Source organism: Schistocerca piceifrons, chromosome 2, assembly GCF_021461385.2.
Source record: "Schistocerca piceifrons isolate TAMUIC-IGC-003096 chromosome 2, iqSchPice1.1, whole genome shotgun sequence".
Lineage (NCBI taxonomy): Eukaryota > Metazoa > Arthropoda > Insecta > Orthoptera > Acrididae > Schistocerca > Schistocerca piceifrons.
In genome coordinates, this window is record NC_060139.1 from 441055723 (window position 1) to 441078194 (window position 22472).

Sequence of the window (22472 nt, forward strand, 5' to 3'; positions counted from 1 at the left end):
TGTAGACAGACGAAGCCCACTTCCATCTCACAGGATATGTCAATACATGGAATTGTCAAATATGGGCAATGGAATATCCACACACAAATCATTCTGTACCACTTCATCCCGAAAAGTTCACTGTGTGGTGCAGGTTTATGGTACCATTTATCATAGGGCCATATTTTTTTGAAGAGACAGGTGCTCCTGGTCCCGTTACCTGTACCATCACTGGTAAGTGCTTTGAGTGTCTCTTGCATTACCACATCATTCCAGCTCTCCAACAGTGTAGATGGGATCATCTTTATGCAAGATTGTGCACCTCCTCACATTGCAAATGCAGTTAAGCAGCTGCTGAAGCATCATTTTTGGAATGCTAGAATTATCAGCTGCCATTTCCCTACAGCCTGGCCGTCCTGATCACCTGATCTTAATCCACTTGACTTCTGGCTGTGGAGCTGTCTGAAAGATGCGGTGTTCAGTGTTCAGATTGCAAACTTTGCTGCATTGAAGGCATGCATTGTGCAACACATTCTGAACGTGACCCCAGAAACACTTTGACAAATTGTGGAACATGCTGTTTCTCGATTTCAACTCACTGCAGAGAAAACAGTGGACAATATATTGAACACGTTTTGCACCAGTCACATAGAAATTAATAATCTGATTTGATTGATGCATTTTATGCAGTTTTTTCGTCTCAGAACAATTAAAAACCAATGTCATTGATGCTTTTTATGCAGTTTTTGGCCTCACAACAATTAAAAACCAATTTTTCGCATCCAATACGATATGACCTTGGCATGGTGGATAGGCTAACATAAATAAAATTATCACACCAGTACTCCCATGCATACTGAGTAGTACAGTTTGTTTAATGTCAAAGGTACCACTTAGACATTGTGAACAATAAATTTGTCATTAGTAGTCGACCACTATTAAATTATGATTCTTACAGTGCTATCTATTCCTACATTTTGTAACTATTTATTTTTCTTCTGCCATACATTTTCCCCCTTCTTCAATAATATTCCATTGCAATTTGACATCATTCTAACCAGTGGTGTTACTTCTACAGTGGTTTGAAAGTTAAACTTTAATTATAATCCCCCTGTGTTTGGTTACGGAGTTACGGCTAATAAAGGATTTTTCCTGAAATTTAGCAACTTCGCTAATATGAAGCCATCGAAAAACTGTATGAGGTTAAACTAAACAAAAATGTCTACACCAAGTTCAAAGCATTTAGCTGCACATGTTTGAACAGATTTTGTTGCTCATTTCAGTTTCACAGGGTTGTTCTTAATTTTGTCTGTTGCATTCATAACATCAACATTTATTGTGAATGTATTGTGAAATTGTATGTACACTGTAAAACTTCCCTAACAGTGAGATTTGTTTCTTCTGGTTTAACATGTGCTACAGTATTATTAAAGGCAGATTATCTGACACATTCATACAGTTTCAATTAACATTATTACCAAACCTTTTTTGAAATTAAATTCTCTACAAGTACTGTTGAAAACTTTGTGCAATTGTCTGGGATTTAAAAAACAAATTGAGCCAAGTAGTTAATAAACAAAAATTTTACGATATTACTTCTTTGCTTCTCTGGATGTTCTGGAAAACTACTGTAGGTACACTTCTGGGACAGGTTTTATTAGATTCACCAGATCAATAAGAATGAAATAAATGAAAATCATGCTTTAATTTAACCTCATACAGTTTTGCAATGAATTCATTAGCAAAGTTGCTAAATTTCAGGGTGTATACGTGGACAAGGAAAAAAAATTCCCAGATTTCCCGGTTAAAAATACACTTTTTCCGTGTTAAGTGACAGTATACTCTTATTTGGCACTGTAAAACTCATCAATCCTTTGAATGTTTATGGTTTTATATACCGGAGTAGAATTTCAAGGCACTTTAGAAAACGAAACTCAGGGGGGAAAAACACGTTTTGAAAGACCTTTGATGTGCAGCAACATGTACGCTGCATATTTCCGTATTATGAAGGTATAAATTCGAATTCCACCAAACATTGCATGTCACTTTCCAAAGCATTGAAATCGAGATTTCAATATGCTTTTGTAAGACAGTCATAGCTCATGTCACGTGATCTCTCCAGCTGATGACAGCATAGGACATGTGATGTAGTCAGCCAATTGCAAGATCACTCTAAAGTAGCACGAACACATAAATAAGAGAAGTTAGTGGTTTAAATTAGTATACATAGCATGCACATATAATATTCGTCTCGAAGATTAATAAGCTGGAAGAGAAGCTAAGCTTCTACATATAACATTGATCTTTTTTGCACTTGTCACACATTAAGATACATCACACAAATGCCAGCAAAAATTTTAATAACGACGTTAATGTCTGATCTTCTGGGCTCGAAATTGTTCAATACGGTCGTCCTCAAAGAGTTGATTTTTAAATGAGAGTCAAACGCTCTGTGATTTAAGAGATTCATCGTTCATTCTCGCACATAGCTCATCTTACGTAAAAGGAAATCTGCTTTAAATGTAATGCTTTTCAAACCACCATTTGCAATATTTTCCCATGACCTGTTAGAAATAGGTTTGTTTCAGCAGTTGCAAGAGAGCACCAGATAACAAACGTCACCGCGCTAGCGCAGCTACGATGATGCAGGAAACCCATATGTTCATATGTGTAAAACATTAAAAGATTTTACATTATGTCATAAAAGAAACAAGACATCAGAGGATACTTCAAGAGCGACAGAATTTCATGAACCATACTAAAATGCATTATTCGGCTTAAAATGCACATTCATATGTAAATTTTCTTGGAGTACCAATACTGTATTATCTAATGTTTGGTTCTTTATTATGGCATATGCCATACGTGCACTTGAAATGCAGTGAACAGTTGAAACTAGCCAATAGTGTGAAATTAAACATTTCGTTTCAAATAAGTAGACTGCCTCAACAGAAATGATTAATAAAAGCCAAATCTCTTTAGCAAACCGGCAAAAATAACTTCATTGTTCTGTAAGGCGATTAATGTTTGACTGTCAGAAAGGTGGAAATAAAATCTAAAACTAACAACATATTTTAGCCTTATGTAATTACGCGTACGTATTTTAATTCATTTGATAGCTCCAGGCCACAAAAATACGTTTTGTTATCATTTAACGTGAGAGTAATAAAGGAAGAGGAAACAACAAAATCACTGAACGTCAACACAGGTCACGTGGAGATGACCCACCTCCCCACCACAACTCAGACTGCTCTGTGCATCAGCCCCAGATTTACCAGTTTCCGAACCGGGGCAATATAAAGTAGTGGCGCCCACGCGACTCAACTGCGCATGCTCAAAAGCACACCTGAAACTGCTCAAACGAATCTAATTTGAACGGAGGCAATTTGTTGTTACAATACATTGCATAGTCTTCCTACAGCCTTTGACACACTTTGCTGTTGGCAGACGCTTGTATGAGCACTGTTTTGTTGTTGTATATGGCGCATTTCATTTACAACTCAAATTTTCATTTTTTTTCTCTTGTTCGTGTTTTATAGCTGCAGTATTATTCTGCAGTGGCGGGATACAGTAATATCCTTTGTTAGAGTGTTGGTTCTTACCAGTCAGAAACACAAAAATTTACCTGAAAACTAAAACAATGAAACATTCCTGGAATCCTAAACAGTTCCCGGGTTTTTCCCGGATGAAAAAATTCCTGGGTTTTTCCCGGATCTCCCGGTTGTCACGGGTCATGTACACCCTGTCTTTGTAAAAGTAAATGTCATGTGACCAGGGCCTCTTGTCAGGTAGACCGTTCGCCGGGTGCAAATCTTTCAATTTGATGCCACTTCGGCAACTTGTGCGCCAATGAGGATGAAATGAGTGGAGAAAATCTCCAACCCAACCGGGAATCGAACCTGGGCCCTTAGGATTGACATTCCACACACACACACACACACACCTCTTTATGAGGCAATCAAATGATTTGCAAGAAATGTCGTAAAATGACTCACTCCTCATCAGTACAATTGGAAATTACACAGAGTTGTACAGTCAAGCCAGGATTGTATGTTTTACCCTTTTTACTTACATCACTTTCTGGTATTTAAATCAAAGGTTTTTTTGTTTAGATACTCGCCAGGATCATCTGTTCCAGGTATTAAACATTTGTTGCACTTTAGAGTGCAGTTTGTTTTAAACACAGTGAAATTTAAAAAGTCCACACAATGGCGGATCAAACGGCTGTCAGCGATAATCCTTTTCACTTCTGGAACAGCTGTGCTAAATTGCTGGAAAATCTCAAATAAATGGCAAATGGAGGTTATTATCTAATAAATGAATACATGTATGTTGCTTTACAATGTATCGAGAAACATGACCATGCTACATTTACCACTATACAGTTCTATAAGTCCAGATAGGAACAATCACTCTTATAAAAAAACGAAACATAAGAAGCTCGATATGACATATGAGCAACAATATCAAAATCAAACAAGCAATAAAGATCAATAGAGAGAGATTCTAATATTGAGTACCTATTTATACACTATTTACAATGGCAGTGATTCTTATATGTCCGCTTGCATCTACATCTCTTTGATTGTTTTTCATATAATAAATATCTGACATAATTACATAACTGTTCATTTTTATATATTTAAAATACTGTTTGTTAGTTTTTAATGTCACTTTTTCTATATGTTATATATCTAAAAACAAAGATGATGAGACTTACCAAACAAAAGCGCTGGCAGGTCGATAGACACACAAACAAACACAAACATACACACAAAATTCAAGCTTTCGCAACAAACAGTTGCTTCATCAGGAAAGAGGGAAGGAGAGGGAAAGACGAAAGGATGTGGGTTTTAAGGGAGAGGGTAAGGAGTCATTCCAATCCTGGGAGCGGAAAGACTTACCTTAGAGGGAAAAAAGGACAGGTATACACTCGCACACACACACATATCCATCCGCACATACACAGACACAAGCAGACATTTGAAAAGGCAAAGAGATTGGGCAGAGATGTCAATCGAGGTGGAAGTAAAGAGGCAAAGATGTTGAAAGACAGGTGAGGTATGAGTGGCGGCAACTTGAAATTAGCGGAGGTTGAGGCCTGGTGGATAACGAGAAGAGAGGATATACTGAAGGGCAAGTTCCCATCTCCGGAGTTCTGACAGGTTGGTGTTAGTGGGAAGTATCCAGATAACCCAGACGGTGTAACACTGTGCCAAGATGTGATGGCCGTGCACCAAGGCATGTTTAGCCACAGGATGATCCTCATTACCAACAAACACTGTCTGCCTGTGTCCATTCATGCGAATGGACAGTTTGTTGCTGGTCATTCCCACATAGAAAGCTTCACAGTGTAGGCAGGTCAGTTGGTAAATCACGTGGGTGCTTTCACACGTCGCTCTGCCTTTGATCGTGTACCCCTTCCGGGTTACAGGACTGGAGTAGGTAGTGGTGGGAGGGTGCATGGGACATGTTTTACACCGGGGGCGGTTGCAAGGGTAGCAGCCATAGCAGCCAGAGGGTAGGGAAGGTGTTTTGGGGATTTCATTGGGATGAACTAAGAAGTTACGAAGGTTAGGTGGACGGCGGAAAGACACTCTTGGTGGAGTGGGGAGGATTTCATGAAGGATGGATCTCATTTCAAGGCAGGATTTGAGGAAGTCGTATCCCTGCTGGAGAGCCACATTCAGAGTCTGATCCAGTCCCAGAAAGTATCCTGTCACAAGTGGGGCACTTTTGGGGTTCTTCTGTAGGAGGTTCTGGATTTGAAGGGATGAGGAAGTGGCTCTGGTTATTTGCTTCTGTACCAGGTCGGGAGGGTAGTTGCGGGATGCGAAAGCTGTTTTCAGGTTGTTGGTGTAATGGTTCAGGGATTCCGGACTGGAGCAGATTCGTTTGCCAAGAAGACCTAGGCTGTAGGGAAGGACCGTTTGATGTGGAATGGGTGGCAGCTGTCATAATGGAGGTACTGTTGATTGTTGGTGGGTTTGATGTGGACGGACGTGTGAAGCTGGCCATTGGACAGGTGGAGGTCAACGTCAAGGAAAGTGGCATGGGATATAGAGTAGGACCAGGTGAATCTGATGGAACCAAAGCAGTTGAGGTTGGAGAGGAAATTCTGGAGTTCTTCTTCACTGTGAGTCCAGATCATGAAGATGTCATCAATAAATCTGTACCAAACTTTGGGTTGGCAGGCCTGGGTAACCAAGGAGGCTTCCTCTAAGTGACCCATGAATAGGTTGGTGTACGAGGGGACCATCCTGGTACCCTTGGCTGTCCCCTTCTGTCTGGCCTTCAAAAGTGAAGAAGTTGTGGGTCAGGGTGAAGCTGGCTAAGGTAATGAGGAAAGAGGTTTTAGGTAGGGTGGCAGGTGATTGGCGTGAAAGGAAGTGCTCCATCGCAGCGAGGCCCTGGACATGCGGGATATTTGTGTACAAGGAAGTGGCATCAATGGTTACAAGGATGGTTTCCGGGGGTAACAGACTGGGTAAGGATTCCAGGCGTTCGAGAAAGTGGTTGGTGTCTTTGATGAAGGATGGGAGACTGCATGTAATGGGTTGAAGGTGTTGATCTACGTAGGCAGAGATACGTTATGTGGGGGCTTGGTAACCAGCTACAATGGGGCGGCCGGGATGACTGGGTTTGTGAATTTTAGGAAGAAGGTAGAAGGTAGGGGTGCGGGGTGTTGGTGGGGTCAGGAGGTTGAAGGAGTCGGGTGAAAGGTTTTGTAGGGGGCCTAACGTTCTGAGGACTCCTTGAAGCTCCGCCTGGACATCAGGAATGCGATTATCTTGGCAAACTTTGTATGTGGTGGTGTCTGAAAGCTGACGCAGACCCTCAGCCACATACTCCCGATGATCAAGTACCACTGTCGTGGAACCCTTGTCTGCCAGAAGAATGACGATGGAACGGTCAGCCTTCAGATCACGGATAGCTTGGGCTTCAGCAGTGGTGATGTTGCGAGTAGGATTAAGGTTTTTTATGAAGGATTGAGAGGCAAGGCTGGAAGTCAGAAATTTCTGGAAGGTCTGGAGGGGGTGATTTTGAGGAAGAGGAGGTGGGTCCCCCTGTGACGGAGGACGGAACTGTTCCAGGCAGGATTCAATTTGGATAGTGTCTTGAGGAGTTGGATCATTAGGAGTAGGATTAGGATCATTTTTCTTCGTGGCAAAGTGATATTTCCAGCAGATAGTATGAGTGTAGGACAGTAAATCTTCGACGATGGCTGTTTGCTTGAATCTGGGAGTGGGGCTGAAGGTGAGGCTTTTGGATAGGACAGAGGTTTCGGAACACACCCGTCAACTCCTATCCTTAATAAAAGTCCTCAATCTTTCCTCTCCCACATCCACACTGGCTGTTCAGAGCCTCTTGCTACAGGCCAACCGCAAATTAGAACAGCATGCCACCCTCCACCTTAAAAAACTATCCAATCTCCTGGTTTCCCACCTCCGGAAAGGCAACTCACTCACCCTTCACAACCTTTCCAGCAAACCTCAAGCTCCTCTCATTGCACACAAACCCAGTCTCTCCCATCTACTCAGTCTCCCAATACCAGCTCCACTCCCTCCAGAACCTCAAAATTCCAATCAACACAATCTGGAACCACAACACCCTAATTCAGTAGTTAACCTTTCCTCAAAACCTCGCTCCCAATCCGAAACCTCTGTCCTATCCAAAGGCCTCACCTTGAGCCCCACTCCCAGATTCAACCAAACAGCCCTCGTCGAAGATTTACTGTCCTACACTCGTACTATCTGCTGGAAATATCACTTTGCCACGAAGAAAAATGATCCTAATCCTACTCCTAATGATCCAACTCCCCAAGACACTATCTAAATTGAACCCAGCCTGGAACAGTTCCGTCCTCCGTCACAGGGGGACCCACCTCCTCTTCCTCAAAATCACCCCCTCCAAACCTTCCAGGAATTTCTGACTTCCAGCCTTGCCTCTCAATCCTTCATAAAAAACCTTAAGCCTGCTCCCAACATCACCACTGCTGAAGCCCAAGTTATCCGTGATCTGAAGGCTGACCATTCCATTGTCATTCTTCTGGCAGACAAGGGTTCCACGACAGTGGTACTTGATCGTCAGGAGTATGTGGCTGAGGGACTGCGTCAGCTTTCAGACAACACCACATACAAAGTTTGCCAAGGCAATCCCATTCCTGATGTCCAGGCGGAGCTTCAACGAATCCGCAGAACCTTCCTTATACACAAACATTCCGCATGTCCAGGGCCTCGCTGCGATGGAGTACTTCCTTTCACGCCAATCACCTGCCACCCTACCTAAAACCTCTTTCCTCATTACCTTAGCCAGCTTCATCCTGCCCCACAACTTCTTCTCTTTTAAGGCCAGACATACAAAAATTAAAGGGAACAGCCAAGGGTACCAGGATGGCCCCCTCGTACACCAACCTATTCATGGGTCGCTTAGAGGAAGCCTCCTTGGTTACCCAGTCCTGCAAACCCAAAGTTTGGTACAGATTTATTGATGACATCTTCATGATCTGGACTCACAGTGGAGAAGAACTCCAGAATTTCCTCTCCAACCTCAACTGCTTTGGTTCCATCAGATTCACCTGGTCCTACTCTAAATCCTATGTCACTTTCCTTGACGTTGACCTCCATCTGTCCAATGGCTAGCTTCACACGTCCGTCCACATCAAACCCACCAACAATCAACAGTACCTCCATTATGACAGCTGCCACCCATTCCACATCAAATGGTCCCTTCCCTACAGCCTAGGTCTTCGTGGCAAACGAATCTGCTCCAGTCCGGAATCCCTGAACCATTACACCAACAACCTGAAAACAGCTTTCACTTCCCGCAACTACCCTTCCGACCTGGTACAGAAGCAAATAACCAGAGCCACTTCCTCATCCCTTCAAATCCAGAACCTCCTACAGAAGAACCCCCAAAGTGCCCCACTTGTGACAGGATACTTTCCGGGACTGGATCAGACTCTGAATGTGGCTCTCTAGCAGGGATACGACTTCCTCAAATCCTGCCTTGAAATGAGATCCATCCTTCATGAAATCCTCCCCACTCCACCAAGAGTGTCTTTCCGCCGTCCACCTAACCTTCGTAACCTCTTAGTTCATCCTTATGAAATCCCCAAACCACCTTCCCTACCCTCTGGCTGCTACCCTTGCAACCGCCCCCGGTATAAAACCTGTCCCATGCACCCTCCCACCACTACCTACTCCAGTCCTGTAACCCGGAAGGTGTACATGATCAAAGGCAGAGCCACGTGTGAAAGCACCCACGTGATTTACCAACTGTTCTGCCTACACTGTGAAGCTTTCTATGTGGGAATGACCAGCAACAAACTGTCCATTCGCATGAATGGACACAGGCAGACAGTGTTTGTTGGTAATGAGGATCACCCTGTGGCTAAACATGCCTTGGTGCACGGCCATCACCTCTTGGCACAGTGTTACACCGTCTGGGTTATCTGGATACTTCCCCCTAACACCAACCTGTCAGAACTCCGGAGATGGGAACTTGCCCTTCAGTATATCCTCTCTTCTCGTTATCTGCCAGGTCTCAACCTCCACTAATTTCAAGTTGCCGCCACTCATACCTCACCTGTCATTCAACAACATCTTTGCCTCTTTACTTCCGCCTCGACCGACATCTCTGCCCAAACTCTTTGCCTTTACAAATGTCTGCTTGTGTCTGTGTATGTGCGGATGGATATGTGGGTGTGTGCGAGTGTGTACCTGTCCTTTTTTCTCCCTAAGGTAAGTCTTTCCACTCCCGGGATTGGAATGACTCCTTACCCTCTCCCTTAAAACCCACATCCTTTCGTTTTTCCCTCTCCTTCCCTCTTTCCTGATGAAGCAACTGTTTGTTGCGAAAGCTTGAATTTTGTGTGTATGTTTGTGTTTGTTTGTGTGTCTATCGACCTGCCAGCGCTTTTGTTTGGTAAGTATCATCATCTTTGTTTTTAAATATATTTTTCCCACGTGGAATGTTTCCCTCTATTATATTTCTATATGTTATGTATGATTTACTGAATTCATTACTCAAGGGACACAACATTCTTCATAGTCAATTCTTCATGCAGAATATTATATGCACACTCAATTGAGATACCTACAGTCTCAGCAACCTCACAAATTTTTATTTGGCTATCTTATATTACTGTATCATGGATTTTATCAATAATTTTCTTCTTGGTTACCTCAGTTGGACAGCTGGAGTGCACTTCATCTTCCTACAGTCTCAGCAACCTCATAAATTTTTATTTGGCTATCTTATATTACTGTATCATGGATTTTATCAATAATTTTCTTCTTGGGTACCTCAGTTGGACAGCTGGAGTGCACTTCATCTTCAGTGCTTGTCCAACCACATTTAAATTCATTAATCCAAAAAGCAAATGGACTTCAGTGATGGTGAAGAGTCATGTGAACTTCATCCACTTCTCTTTTGAATTGTGTGACTGTTCAATTCTTCAAATGAAAATAATTAATAAGAGCACAAAACTTCATTTTCTCCATTTAAATCACTGTTGATGTACTGACCAAATCAGACGGCTGTTAACAGTGAACTGCATGCTGTACATACTTGAATTTCTTTATACAATCCTAGGAATAATCAACCTTACCAACCATGTAGGTGCAATAAAAACATTCCTTTCTTTCATGGAAATTTACCAAATTTATCAAACTAACCTTTTACATATATACTCCAAAGCCACAGCTTTCCTGTTCCACTTGCAACAGAGGAAAAAACTGTTGATACATTTCCATATAAGCACTAATTTTTCTTATCTTTATGTTCCTTATGAGAAATATACATTGGCGGCAGTAGAATTGCTCTGCAGCAACTCTAAATTTTCTCAACAGTGTTTCTCAGAAAAAAATCATATTCCTTCCAGGGATTCCCATTTGAATCCCAGAAGCATACTTGTGTTATTCATACTTACCGGTAACAAATCTGGCAGCCTGCCTATGAATTGCTTCAATGTCTTCTTTTAACCTCAGCTGCTGTGGAACCCAACACTTGAGAATTACTCAAGAATGCACTAGTGTCCTATATGTACTCTCCTTCATGTTCCTAGTACAATACTTACATACTTATTCCATTTCATTTTGCTTTGCAGTGTTGTACCTAGATATTTAATTGACATGACTGGGTGAAGCAGCACACTACTAAGAAATAATTTTGTCTGAGTCATCTTGTATGCTCTTACAGTCACTCAGCAATGATACATTTCTGTACACCGCAGCATAATTGCGAACAGCTTTAGATTGCTGCTCACACTGTCTGCCAGATCATTTATGCATATAGAAAATAACGGTGGTCCTATCACACTTCCCTGGAGCACGTCTGATGATATTGTTATTTCTTATGAACACTCACCATCAAGGATGACATAGTGGGTTCTGTTTGAGCCACTCAGCATCTGGGAACCTATTCCATATGTTCATACCCTCGACAACAGTCTGCACTGGGGCACCACACCAAATGCTTATTGGAAATCTAGGAATATGGAATCTGCCTGTTGCCCTTCACCCATGGTACTCAGGATATCATTTGAGAAAAGGACAAGCTGAGTTGCACACAAGGCAATGTTTTCTAAAACAATGCTGACCCATGGACAGAAACTTTTCTGTCTTATCAAAATTTATTATATTACAACTGAGAATATGTTCAAGAATTCTGCAGCAGAATGATGTTAAGAATATTGGTCTGTAATTTTGTGAGTGTGTTCTTTTACCATTACTATGTACAAGATTTACTTGCCCTTCTTTCCAACTGCATAGTAGTTTTTGTTGGGTGAGAGATTTGCAATAAATGCAAGCCACGTAAGGGGCCAGTGCTACAGAGTACTCTTTGTAAAATCAGATTGGGATTCCACCTGTTCCTGCCAACTTGTTTGCTCTCAACTCTTGCAGTTGTTTCTCCATGCCAGGGACTAATACTATGTCCTCCATATGGGAGTCTGTGCAATGGTCAAACGATGATACATTTGTATAATTCACCTGGGTGAATAACTTCTTCTTTGACTTTCCTTTTGATAACTTTTACTGCCACAACAGACCGGTCAATGAGCAATGGATAAAGGCCTGCTTTTTCTAGCATAAATACTCACCAAGCCTCCTTGATTGATTTATTGACTTCAGTAACCATAGTCAATATGATGACATCATAATCACTAATCCTTATCTCTACACTGACATTGTCAATAAGGTGAGACTTGTTGTAGCTAAAATATTTTTATTGCTTGTGGGTTGTCAAACTTAGCTGCTCAAGACAGATTTTGGAAAATGTGTTCATAAGTACTTCGCAAAACTTTCTACCTGCAATCAGTCCATAGATGTCCCAGTGTACACCTAGTAGTTTACAGTCGCCTTCAACTAACAGTCCATGATGTGGATATTTTCATGCTATTGACCATAGACTTTCTTTTAATTACTCTGAAACTGTCACAGCAGAATTGGGTGGCTCGTAAAAACAGCCAGCACTTCAATTGATTACACCTAGACCTTTTATATGCAACCAGATAACTTCAATGTCTCGACCTCAATAGAGAAAATATTTTGGTCAACTGCAATGAACCCTCCCCCTATTATGGCATCTAATCTATCTTCTTTATATATGTTCCACGAATTGCTTAATATCTCAGAGCTTCCTATTTCAGTTTTCAGCCCACTCGCAGTCCCAAGAATAATTTGAGTGCAAGAAATTTCCAGGAGGCCAGCAAATTCAAGAACTTTGTTACAAATACTTCAAAAATTCAGTTTTGGGGTAAACTTCTGCCCATTATCTGAAAGAATTACTTTTGGGGTGTCAATATTAGAAAAATAGTCCCCTCTGAAACTGAAAACAATTTGATTTCTTATGAGGATACAACTTTACAAACTTTGAGTAAATACCAAACATCAAAAAGGTGTAATAAAATTTAACTTTAGATTTTGGTAAGGTGCCGTACATATCTATTGCTACAAGGTCTAATTGTTCATTTGTCAGAATGGCTTGTATTAACCCTGTGAAAGTCTGGTTTCTAACCTTTATTCATGGGCATCTATTGCAGGTAGCAAGTTTCTTTTTTTATCTCAAATCAATATGATAACTACATGTTTTCATTTAACTTTCGCATGCTCTTAGTTGGACCACATCATTTTGGATGCATGGGTGATGTATAAACATTACATCAGAAAACTGTTGATCTTCACTGTAACATATTACCCCCTAAAATTGTACAGAAGCAGCCAGGAGGGGTTTAGGGAGGTGGGTGCCCTGATCAGTTGTGTTCAAGGACAAGGTATTAAAATCTAGTAGAAATTGGTCCCTCATGGGTGTATTCAAGATTAGGGAATACAGGAGGTAAGTCTGGAGAACTTGCTATCAGGAGGTGGCCACTATGGCCAAAGTCTCAGACAGAACATTCTTGTAGATATTTGTGTCTATGGAATTCCCAAATTTGTCAGGGCTAAGGATGTTAATCTACATACTGGTATAATCTTTATTGATTAAAATTATGTAAACAATTTTTTCTAAAATAAAATATAAATGACATATTAAAAGTTAATTTATCATCACATAATGATTAAGAATTTCCCTTAGTTATTTCTACATTTCAAGAATAATCACTGAACTGCTTTGTATTGAAATATGAAATAAATAGTTCAGACTGGTATATAAGTAGCCAGTTACTGCCTAACAAAATGTTATTACCAGCTTTACAGCTGTATTTTCCCAAGAAGAAAATGTGAAATATCATTGTGACCTTCTGAAATTTGCAAACAAAATGTTGTCACTTGGTATTTATCACACGTCTGTTATTTAGATACTTCTTTACCTACAGTCACTTTTGTGTTTGCTTTTTCTGTCACCTTTGCATCACAATACATGCAACAGAAGTTCCCAAGCAAAGAAGGTGATCTGTAACAGATTGATTGCACAAAGAGACATACATGCATACATGCACACTTTCCACAAGGTCTTGTGCATGCCCATTTCCCACATGAGGTGGCTCAGTGGTTAGCATACTGGACTCACATTCAGGGGGATGATAGTTAAAACCTGCATCTGGCCATCCTGACTTAGGTTTTCTGTGAGTTCCCTAAATCGCTTCAGGCAAATGTCAGGAGGGTTCCTTTGAAAGGGCATGGCCGACTTCCTTTCCCATCTTTCCCTAATCCGATGGGACTGATGACCTCCCTCAAATCAATCAACCAACCGACCATTCCCATTTATTCCTGTGTATCTGTGATTATGCACAAGGGAAAGAGGCATTGTGTGGACATAACTTGAGCAACTTAGGTCTGTACATTGCAGCGATCCCTCGCTTGCTATATCACTGTAATCTGCAACTTGTCTCGACCACACCACACACAAGCAATCTGCCAAGTGGTCTCACCCAGTGCTGCAAGGTACAAGCACTGCAGTGTGGTGAAGTTCTGCAATGGAAAACGAAATGCTGAGTTTAGTGGCAGCCATAGTTGTGAGAGGTGATCCTGCTAATACTCATAAAAGGAAATATTGGACCGAAAAACAGCTTTGAAAGAGAGACAAAGTTATTTCATACTAATTTACTGAAAGAATAATGATTTCACCTGAAAGACTGCTATAATTACATGTTTATCTAGAGATCTAAAAATTGTTCCACCAGAGATACCATAACACGAAAAAGACACAAATATGAGGCAACCAGCATGAGGACCTTATAGCAACTTTAAACTTCTTAGCAACTAGGAGATCTAATGAAGGCTTGAAATTTTCGGCAATGATGTTGCCACCATGCTTGGGGAAGATCACTACAGAAACATGTACAGCCACTCACAAATCTCTAAAGGAATGTTGTAATTAATTTTAAAATGCACAAATTAAAAAACTTAACTGAAATGTAGGGTCAAATTGTAAAGAAAATTTTGTATCTCAGAATTTAAAGCAATTTTGCCAGCTGTAATGTTCTTTATTGCTGTAGTATGATTATTTGGGTGGTGTCAGAAGTGTGGAATGGTAACTCAAGTTTCTTATTTTCCTTATAAATAAAACATCTTTTATAACCTTCTCAGCATAGTGCCACTGCATGTATGAAATTACTCTTAGCCTACATGCAACTTTTTTTGTAAACATTTCTGCTGAACTTTCTTTATGTATTTTGTTAACTGTCTGTGTTATACCCTCAAAGGTTTGTCTGAAGCAGTCACCTCTTCCTCTTTAAATGAAGGTTGCTTCTGTGTATAATAGCCTGAGCACTGTTTTCTGCTTCTTCTTGTTCGCCCATCTTCTCGACCACCATCGTCTCCTCCTCCTTCCCCACCATGTGGGATGTCAGCTGTTGCACTGTTATCTGGTGGTACATGTAATAATTGAATTGTATTCTGTTGGTTGAACCTTGCGTCAGCACAACCAGATTTGAAAAAAATTGTGAAGGCATTTAAAAAATGTGGAATTTTCCTAACTGTCCAGGAAAAGTTGTCAGTTCTTCTGCTCCCATCTCATATTAGAAGCAGTTTCACAGTCAGGTGCTTTTTGCCATTGTTGATGCCTAATATCCCCATAAAATAGTTTGTAATAATTTGTAGCTGGGTTTGAGGCAGTCACCTAGACCTAGGGTATCATGTATATTTATGTACCAGGCGTCCCAAGCATGCTGTCCTCCTTTGACATTAATTAATCCCTGATGCCAAAAGGTTTGCCTAAGCAGAACAGTAAAGGGGACTCCACACCAACAGAGAGGAGACCCTACTAAACATAAGAAAGCGATTGAAAATAAACTGGTCCTATAGCTCATCACTAGAAAACTTTCTTGGTGTAGGAGGAATGTCAGATTTGATTCCTGGGCTCTAGAAACGTGTCTGTGTAGGAGAATGATTGTCCCTAACCAAAAAATACATTCATGGGCCAAAGCATATTAATTGCCTGTTTTAAGGCAAGTCAACATATAAAAACTAATCTATTAACAACATATAATGCACCAATTCGTGCTTCACAGTTGGTAGCATTACACGAATGCTATCATATCTTTGATTGTAATAAAGAACAATGAATATCATAAATGATGTTCCTTTATACCCATGTCATAGACTGACAGATCTTTATAATTGCATTATTCATAATACAAATTTTCAAATGCATGTCTGCCTTGGATGCATTGATGTAAGTGACTCTCGGTATTAGCATGGACACCTCTTAACAATTCTGCACATATTGAAGTGCAAGCATAACATATTCATTATTTTAATACATGTGGATTTTCCAGTTCCATTTCATAAAACCTAGCTTTGATATAACCCCATAAGAAATAATCTAAGTGTATTAAATCAGGTGACCTCACTAGCCACCTATCCACCGTCCCAGATAAACATTGTTGACATATTCCCTAAACCCTCTATAGTAAAGGGGTGGTACACCGCCATGCTAAAACCAGTGCCTTCAGCCTTGTAACTAAATGGTGCGACATATCTTACAGGAGACGCCAAAGATTCAGCTCATTCTGTAGGAACTGCAAATGCAGCCGACAGGTTAGTCTGAGAGCCAAAGGAACTGGTCCAGTGAAATGATCTCCTAGAATGCCGCACTGTAAGTTAACACTCCAGTGCACATGCATGTGATGTGGTCATAAGCAGTGAGGTCTGACAGGAGTACAGTAATGTTGACTGACTCTGTTGATAGTGGTGTCATTGGCGAAGTAGCATTCACATTTATGGCTACTTTATTTACGAGACACCTGCAGAACTATACTGTATTTTGGAAATCATTTCCATATAGCTGTTCGTGTTGTTATAGCTTAGAGATTCTATTTCCATTCCTCCAGAATCCTTAGTCCAGAAGACCTTGATCTCCCCAGATTTGATGCAGCTCTTCTTTGTCTAATTGCAGTGGGAAATAGGTACAGATGGGCGAGATCTAATGACTTTTATAATATTAATAATAATGACCATAATAGTGTTATTATTTTTATTATTACCATTATTGTTATTATTATAGGTAAAACAATACTGCAGCCTAAAAGCAAAGGCACGGTAACACTTTTGTTTATGATACATTGTAGATTCGCGTTATTTTCATGTAAGCTATGCTTACTGTGTGTGGGATGTGCTCCAGAATTGTCAATCACGTTCTGGGCAATATTGGGTACGCCACGTATTGGTCTGTCCAGGACCTGCAAAGCTCCCTCGGTTCTTAAATGCATCTATGCACGTCTAAAAACATGCGCAGGATGTAGACATCGCATCAGAAAGCGTCATAAATACAGCCTTCGGGCCTCAGCTGCATTGCGGTGCGTCTCTCGATAGATCAGTATCATAGCGATGTAGTCTTCATTGGAGTACACTGCAGTTGTTACCTGTTTCACTGTTAAGACCTGATTAAAACTACAAATCAGACGGCCACGCCATCTTATCTGAGCGGAATCAGTGGCACAGCTCGGAGGAGATTCGCTTATACATGTACTTCCCTTTTGGACAGTAGTGACGAGGCAACCCTCCTTACACTAACGTATGCAGGAAACATAACACTACAGAAGATGGCTTGTGTGGGCCACCATGTATAAAAGGCAATTGTCTTGACTACCTCACTCATCACCCAGCCGAACTGCTAAGGATTGTAACTTGAAATTTGGAGAAGGTTTGGATCTTATACTGTAGGTGTCGTTGGATTTTTCAAAACCTCAACCCTAAGGGGTGAAAAAGGGATGAAGGTTTGTCTTGAAAAAGTTCACTATTAAGACAATTTTAAATCTGGACCTATGAAAACTGATATTTGGTTTCTCAGTCAGAAAGAAACAAGTACGAGTTTCAGCAGTTTTGGAAATTTAATCCTATGGGGCTGAAATAGTGAGTGACAGCTTCTTTTGGAAATACATCATTATTAAAGAACTACTAAAGTACTTTTAAAGCTACATTATGAGTATTGGTATTTGACTTCTTGGTTGACAATTAAAAAAATTTGTCTTTCAGTGTTTTTGGTAGTTGAACTCCTAAGATAGTAAAATAGGGGATGAGACTTTTTTTTATGAAAATAATTTATTATGAAGGCATTTTTAAAGGTAAATCCATGAAAATTTAAACTTGGCTTTTCAGTTAGAAAAAAAGTACGTCTGACAGAGTTTGGAAATTGAACCACTAAGGGGGTAAAATAGTGGGTGAAAGTTTATTTAGAAATAAATAATTAGTAAAGAACTACTAAAGGACCTTTAAGGCTAACTCTATGACTTCTTTGTTAGAAATTAAAAAAAAAAAAAAACTTGTGTCAGTGTTTCTGGAAATGCAACCCCTAATGGAGTGCAATAAAGGATGAAAATTCTTAAGAAAATATTTCATTACAAAAGCTAAATTTATGAAAATTATATTTCACTTCTCAGTTAGATATAAAGAAATATTAGTTAGGGGATGAAAGTTACTATGGAAATACCTGTATCTCCACAAGAAAGCAAAAGGCATGATTAACAAAAACTTTGGACTGCAGGAACCAGAATCGCTTTCTGGTCAGAAGTATATTCGGAAGAGACCGTACTTATATGATCTTAATTAGCGTGAAGAGCTTAGAAGGTGTTGCAATTTGTGAACAACATAAAAATTTGATTAAATAAAAAAAAAAAAAAATATCTGCAGCCCATACAGTCCACACGAGTGAGGCAGTGGGCGCTAAGGTGGTTTTTAATATTTTAGAAGATGAATGGCAACTTGTAAGGAGCCATTAAAAATCTTCCAGTTCCCATCACGTTTTAACCTGTGTAATAGATACTGATATCTGAATTGTTTTCTGGAAATAAAATCACCTGAAAACACTATTGCAAGGTGCTGGGGCTAGCAGTGTATTTAACACTAAATTCTTCTAGAATCTCCATATGGAAATGATGCTCTAAGCCTCCCCCCCCCCCCCCTTTTCTAACTCCGACTTTTGCTGTTGCACATGGATTAAGAAGAAACGCAAATTGACTGTAATTGATCCTGCAAGAGGAGTAGAAAACAGTTTGGCACTTGCAATAATTTAATTTGATACAAATTAATTTGATAAAGGAAAGTTTCATTAACGTAGTGAGAAATGAAAGGGTTGCTCCTCCGATCAACAGAATGAAAGTTCTGTCCAAAACAACAACTTGATTAAACTCAAAATAATAAACAAAACACATGAAACATTTACAATACGTCACATTGGATACTCAAATAAATGCTGTGAAGGTGAAGTTGTCTATAAACTAGACTGTGACATTTATGACCAAGTGGTATGTGGAGCCAATTCCTTGCAACTCAGATCTTAAGAGAAACACCCATCCAACCCAACCCAACACAGTAGTGAGAATTCAGACAATGAACACCCAAGACAGAACCACGTTAGAAAAGACGGGAACAGGCGCGCTCTGCTGAGCTCTGATTGTCACATAGCTAAATTCCCTAATCTGCCGGTGCTGCAGACATACATTGCCAAGCTGTCTTCTTAACTGCAAGGACACGATCTGGCATACCGGAGGCGATGGCTGGTTGTTTCGACGTCCCATCGTGGTAATGATAATGTTGCGAGTTTAGCCCAAAAGAAATTATCCTGGTCTGGTTGTTCCAGATTAGACTTCCTAGCAACACAAATGCGCCTCTAAGGGAGACAAAGAAGGCTCGCTACACAATCACTGACAGTACAGTGATTGATTTTAACAAGTGAAGTCACACAATAACTCTGATACAGTCAACTTTAGCCCAAACTGCTCAAGACGAACAACATAGGCCGCTTGTATGCAGAATGCACAATTGCCAACTGTACTCGCAAAGTTTCATTGAAGTCGAAACTTCAGCAACTTCGTCAAACAGTTACAATTAAATGAAAGTATATTAGACAGCCAACGGAAGGCAGGCTGACCGAAAGGCAAGAGACGACTCCCTCAAGAGTAGCCGTACAAGCTGAACACAGAACATTCCAGCCCCCACAATAGTGGCCGTGGTTAAATGTTCCAATCAGCAAATCGAAAACTGGCAGAAAATTCCACTCTATTGCCGAAGCACTACCATTCCACCAATGGACATACTTGGCGCCAATTTCTGCGCTGATTTTGCTACGTCATGGAGCTATCCCCTGAGCAAGCCAATCACAGTTATGATTTTTGCAGAAAACGCGGGAATTTGCCCACCAAGACTGCCTGGGAACACAAGCCATTCCCACGCCTTGCTGGTAGCCCATCAGAAAGGGTTTTCACTAAGTTTCTGCAAAATAACGGAATCTCTTGCCCCAGCTGCTCCTTCAGGCCCCTGTGGGTGTGTCGCCCCCAGTCTTATGACAATGTTGGCGTCTGGAGAACATCCACTCAACTCCCTCACAACCATCGGCATAACCCTTTCAAGATCAGCAAAGTCCGCTGTCACCGGACCACCCGGGTGACAAGAGATGCTGCGTGGGAAGTCTGCATGTGAAGCAATAGCAGCTTTTCACCACATGCAATTAGAGAGGAAAATATTCATATCTTCTGAGTTCTCAATACTAGCCTTGTAATGACAATACTCGGCCATACTTCCCCAAATCGAATTACTCAGAGTAAGATATAAATATGAGAGGGGGCAACTGTGTGCATCTAAAGGCATGCCACCTCTCACTATATTCATCCCTTTCCCTCAGAGCTAATGGATGGTGAGGGACATTGCCGCCCTTGCCCATGGGTATGGCGCCCTTGGATGATGTTAAATATGAACTACTTTACTTTCATTATGGCGCAAATAGGCGTGTATCTGACTGCGGTGTAATGGAGAATACAGATTTCCACATGAAACTTGAATGACACTATGAAACTTCCACAACCACCTCTGGTCAGTGGATGTACACTACCCTATGCATTTGTCGAAGGTAAGGCTTTTGTATCAAGTAAAATCTTCAAGAAATCTGTCTGTAAGAATCAACTAAACAGAGAACGAGGTGTTTTACAACTGCCAAGTGTTGCATGCCAGACAGATCGTGGAAAACATATTTGTAATAATGGTTCAAGGATTGATACTCCATTAACCGAATCGGGACAGTGAGGGTAAACTATGCCACGCGCTGGGGTGCTCGCAGAAGCATAGCGCAAGGCCTGATGATGTGTATACTGAGGGTCGTAGCGCACGGCCTGATCATGTGTGCATCGAGGGTAAAGAAACGGAAGGCGAGATGTCTTGATAGCAAGGCACTTAGCGTGCATAACACTTCGGAAATGAGGAACAGAAACGAGAACCAAATTGGCTGTTAGGGCCACAATTATGTACTCATTCTTTCCCGATTCCTGTGAGACAAACACTTTAGTTGGATGTGGAAATCTCTCTATTTTTTTCCCAGCACAGGCAGAATAATCATCCGTCCAAAGAGTCAGATGAGCTGCTACTACTACCATTGATGCTAATAACTAAATGCTCTTCACGAGCTTTCACAATATTATCCGTGTTCCACTTTGATTTTTCAGTTTTTTGAACGTGCTACACTCATTTCTGCCACACATCCGGAGTTACTTCAGTGGCTGCTTCAACCAGAAGTTCTTTCGTTTAATGCACTTTGAAGATTTTTTTCCTTGCTGTGACGTAATTCTTAATCTGTGACCAGACAAGTTCAATGGTATTAATCTCACTGCAGTGTGCATACAAACGAACCACTGGCCCCAGTGGAATATGCAGTTTTAGCAACAGTTTCTGATGGTACTGTTGGATGTAAATAACATTCTGTCTTGACTCATTCAGAATAAGTTTCCTCTCCGAATTGATTTATTCTGATCTTTTCGCCCGTTTCTTAGGAATTAATGGCCTCTATAGCACTTGATATTTTGATTTTTAACATTGGAGGTAACAGAAAACATAATATCAGAAAAGAAGTTGCAGAGAAAACACATAAACAAAAAACTTGTGTTAAACGAAGATAATAATACTTACATTTCGTTAGTTACAATGTACAAAGCCCACTTACACAATTTTGCCGACACGTCTGACAGTAGAGCGTAAAGCGACAATAGCCTGTACTGAAAGAATCGCGTGCTTGTGTCTATCGAAGGCAACAGCTGCTAATGTGACGTCACCAGCTAGTCATTCAGACTCTGCGAATGAACTATGGAGTGCGTAAGACTCGAATCAGTTTAATCCTAGGCAACATCTCTTCAGTTATAATGGCTAGTCGGACGCTTCACAGTTTCTTACGCAGAAAGAAAGAGTATCAGCACTAAAAAATATATAAGCTAAACGGGGAACTCATTGTTGTCTCCGTTGACTCCGAACAAGAGACGTGTGTGTAATGTTACTGCGCTTGTCGTGGTTTCTTAGTCTTCTGAAAAGTTTTTGCTACGGTCGCAGGTGCGAATCCTGCCTCGGGCATGGCTGTGTGTGATGTCCTTAGGTTAGTTAGGTTTAAGTAGTTCTAAGTTACAGGGGACTGATGACCTCCCATAGTGCTCAGAGCCATTTGAATTAGTTTGAAAAGTTTTGAGTGGAAACATTTTTGACACTGACTGTACTTATGTAAAGCACAGGCAATGGCGAAAATGTCATTCAAAATCGTAAATGATCACGTTAGGACATCAGTTTATACGATCT

At 40.7% G+C, this 22472-nt stretch overlaps 1 long non-coding RNA gene across 1 annotated transcript in view; it reads right to left on the reverse strand.

Annotated features, from left to right (window-relative positions):
* The window catches only part of LOC124777658, a 52288-nt gene extending 30395 nt beyond the window's left edge, over window positions 1-21893 (reverse strand). Inside the window, exon 1 of the long non-coding RNA XR_007015760.1 lies at window positions 21819-21893. This is a non-coding gene — a long non-coding RNA (uncharacterized LOC124777658). The remainder of the gene's footprint in view (window positions 1-21818) is intronic.
* Window positions 21894-22472: the final 579 nt, after the last annotated feature.